This window comes from Chrysemys picta, chromosome 4, assembly GCF_011386835.1.
Source record: "Chrysemys picta bellii isolate R12L10 chromosome 4, ASM1138683v2, whole genome shotgun sequence".
Classification (NCBI taxonomy): domain Eukaryota; kingdom Metazoa; phylum Chordata; order Testudines; family Emydidae; genus Chrysemys; species Chrysemys picta.
The window spans coordinates 126,391,515-126,396,015 of NC_088794.1; positions in this window are offsets into that span (position 1 = coordinate 126,391,515).

The window sequence follows — 4,501 nt, forward strand, 5'->3', positions numbered from 1 at the left end:
TGAAAACACATTGCTGTCTTGGAGAGACTGCCTGTCAGTCTTTGGGGAAAACAAAAGGTCTGTAACCTAATATGTATATTATTCTGAAAATATGCCAAAGCCCAACTGGCCATCATTTTCAGTCTTTTATTTGTACATCCTCAGAATCCAGTGTTCTCTCCTATATTTTTCTTCTAGGCTAATGGTGATTTGAATGTTTCCTTTGTGTTTTCTCTTCCATTCTCTCTCTCGCTCAAAAAAAAAAAATTACAACCAGTAGTTTTACTTGCAGTACTGACATTCATTCCAAAGAAGAAATCTTTCTCTCCAGAGACTGAAAATGAATTGCAGAGTTAAAGTATTTATGGAAACTAAGACTTTGACCTTGGCTGAGCCGTCAAGTTATGCCTTAATTCTTCCACACTTCCCTTTAGGACTTGATTGTGCCTTTTCACTGCTTTTCAAGTTCAGTCTGGAAGATTTTAAAGCAAATGTTTGTACAAGCAATTTACAAACAGCCCTCCACATAACATGAGGACCTGTGTAACATGCAAGCTGTTATTTCCTCATCCCCATTTCACTGGAATCCTGTTCCATTCTTTTATTAATCAGTAACATCAAGAACGTGAAACTCATTGAGTGTGTTTACAAAAGTATAATAAAATAAAATCTGAGTAGTGTGTGCTTAAGTACTAGTTTTGAGGGTTAGTTATGTGCTAGAGATGTGAGGTGTATGGAGGTATCATTCATCACATCCAAGTGTGTAGAAACAGTTCCTCAGTAATAGTATGCAAACAGGTAATTTAAAAAACTCATACGAAGCCCCATACCAATAGCAGCAAGCCACCACATTGTCCACCTTCATATCACTCCTTAAAAGTCAACTCTGCCAGGATGGCTACAAGATACTCGACAAGGGTGAGGCAGTTGGCATGCTCTAAATGCTGCTTATCATGATCTTCGCACTCTTACCTTGTGTTCCCTCATTTACACTGTTACCTCGATATAATGCGACTCGATATAACATGAATTCAGATATAATGCGATAAAGCAGTGCTCGGGGGGGGGGGGGGGCTGCACACTCCGGTGGATCAAAGCAAGTTCAATATAACGCAGTTTCACCTATAACGCGGTAAGATTTTTTGGCTCCCAAGGACAGCGTTATATCGAGGTAGAGGTGTATTTGTTGAATCCACCTATTGTCTCTCATGTTATGCCTAGACCAGCTTTTTGTTATCTGATTGTACAGTGTGGTGGCCCTAATCCCAGTCTGTGGACTCTACATGGCACCACAATTCAAAATACTAAAAACAGGTTCATCCTTACAAGGGAAGTTCCAGTAAATAACCTTGCTGGAAGGGTTGCTTAGGGCAGGTCTTCACTACGGGGGGGGGGGGGGGGGGGGAGGGGGGTCGATTTAAGATACGCAAATTCGGCTACGCGAATAGCGTAGCTGAATTAGACGTATTGGAGCCGACTTACCCCGCTGTGAGGACGGCGGCAAAATCGACCTCCGTGGTTCCCCGTCGATGGCGCTTACTCCCACCTCTGCTGGTGGAGTAAGAGCGTCGATTCGGGGATCGATTGTCGCGTCCCGACGAGACGTGATAATTCGATCCCCGAGAGATCGATTTCTACCCGCCGATTCAGGCGGGTAGTGTAGACCCAGCCTTATTGGTCTAAGTGTCATGTTTGGAGGATCCCTAAGGCTCTCTAATAATCAAATGTAGGAAGTATTTTGGATGTTAAGAAACCTCTGCACATTGTTTTAATGTTAGTGTCTTTTTTTATTTGCCAAATACTTTCAGGCCCTGAACCTGCAATGAGCTGCATACAGGTGGACCCCAGAGGCCACACAGACTCCCACTGAAGTCAGTGGGGTGCTGCGCAGCTGCCATTGCAAGAGCATGGTCTAGCTTTGTATTCCATTGCTGTCCAGAAAGCAGCAATATACAGTAACATAACAGGGTATTTTACTCCAAAGATTTAAGTGCTTTTAAATTTCATGAATACAGGGAATTTAACTGGCCCTCAAACATTAATGGTAAATCCATTTTAATGTATTGGGATGGGATCAGTTCTGGGGTCACATAGGTAAATCAACTGTCAGGGAATCTAATAAAAGATAGGAAAGTTATGAGAGATTGACAATCCTGCCTTTTACAGATCTTTATTTTCAGAAAAATGGGAGAAGACTACTGGTGTGTCCTGGTGCCTTGTTTGGTTCATCCAGTAATCACATATCCAAAGCCAAATCATTCCATCCCCTTAAAGTGATTACATCATTCCAAATCCAGTGCCCCAGAACTTTCTCAGCATTTATGTAACAATTTTACAGACTTTTGTACCATTTATTTACACCTTTCCCAGATTATGGAATATAGGGACCTTTGTTGGTCCCTATAAATCAGATGACCAAGAATTTACCTTAGTCCATTTATAAATATCTTTGGGGACAGCTTTGAGTCATAGAAGTTACAGGAGGAAGAGACATATTTGTACAGCTCCCGTGTAGTATAGTTCTCTGCAGTGTGTTTTCTAGTGTTTTGTCCAATCTTTGTTCATGTATCAAGCAACAGGGCTTCCATTATTTTGCTTGTGAATTTTCTTACTGTTAGCAAGTCTTCCCAAACTTCCATTTACATTTTCTGAGTCTGTAGCTGTTTGTTAACCTTCAATTGCTAATGAAATCTACTGGATCTTCATTCATTTAAAAAATAAACAGTATGATGACATCATTTACGGAAAAAGCCAATTCCCATAAATATAAATCTGTAGTTAAAGGAGGTTTTCATAGATGGGCTTCACAGATTTTTATAAAATATGGAAAGGAAATCATTCTAAAGTAGTCCTAATCCTGCTCTCACTGAAACTTTTGCCATTGACTTCAGTGGTAGGAGGATCAGGCACCGAGGCTCAGATCTTCAAGGTATTTAGGTGCCTAACTTCCATTGAAATCAATGGGAGTTAGGTGCCTAAATATCTCTGAGGATCAGGGCCCAGTGGCTCACCCACATTTAAAGAAAGAGGATGACATCCTAACCACACTGGAATCAATAGCAAAATTACCATTGACCTAACTGGAGCCAGGTTTTAATTTAGTGTCTTTATATGACACCTACTTTTTGTGGTGTAGGGCACCATCTGGTGGGCTTCAGAGGAACTGTCAATCAGAGTTAGAAGAAATACTTAAATGGGACTGGTTTCAGAGTAGCAGCCGTGTTAGTCTGTATCCGTAAAAAGAACAGGAGTACTTGTGGCACCTTAGAGACTAACAAATTTATTTGAGCATAAGCTTTCGAAAGTCTCTAAGGTGCCACAAGTACTCCTGTTCTTTTTAAGTGGGACGGTAGCCTGAATACAGATTGCAGAATAGGACTCAAAGTGAAATTGCTCCGCATCAAAGGATTCTGATGTATGTTCATTTCTGGGTGCTGTGCTGTCACAAATACGCCCCAGTAAGAAGTGTATATTCTCCAATATTTCAATATGGCCACATGAATTTATAGGGAAAGATGGGCTTGATCCTTTGTGGTCAAAAGCTGCCATCTGGCTCCATTGAAATCAACGTCAAAGCTCCCAATGACTCTACTAGTGCAGGATCAGGCACTTAGGGAAAGAGTTGCAAAAGTATTTAGGCACCTAAGTCCCATTTCTAGGCGCCACTGCAATCCACAAACACCTAACCTGTACGCAGCGGCACCGACTTTCTAATCTGCCAGGGGGTGCTCAACCCTCTGGCTCCGCCCCCAAGCCTCCAGTCCACCCCACTTCTTCACACCCCCGCACCCCCAGGTGTGCCCCACCCTCCCCCCCTTCTCACAGCACCTCCTGCACACAACAGAATAGCTGATCTGCGGCAGGTGGGAGGCGCTGGGAGGGAGGGGAGAGATGGCTGCTGGTGGGTGCTCAGCACTCAACATTTTTTCCCTCTGGGTGAGCCTATGCCTGCTAACACCTAAAGTTGCTTGGCGCCTATGTTATTGCAGTAAACAGTTCCTTAGGCGACTATGTTTCTGCATCTGAGCATTTCTTCTGTCTCTTCTTTTTTCCATATCTATCTCTTTCTCCTTCTTTATATATGTGTGTGTATGTTTCTCTCTCTTCCCTCTGTCCCCACCTTTCTCTAGGCCTTCCTTTTGTTTCCTTTTTCTTATCTGCATCACTCTTTCTTTTCTTCTCATTTGAGGAGTTAGGCCAGCAGGTACAGAAGAACAGAACTGTGACTGACAGTGAATCACTTTACTCCCAATACCAGTTGAGAGTGAAATTGTCTAGGCTGCATGATCTGAAATCTTCATTTGCAGTATGAACTATGTTCCCAATAAGAATATAGTTATTTACAAGTCTTAAATTCTCAGAGATTATTTCCTGGAGCCTCCACCCCCCGTTCGTGGCTCCAGACTTCAGCTGCGGGGCACCAAGAGTTGGGGCTTCAGTTCTGCAGGGAGGTGCCCCAGGGCTCAGGACTTCTGCCCTGCGAAGGTGCGGGAGGTTAACCCAGAGCTCAGAGTTTCTGCTG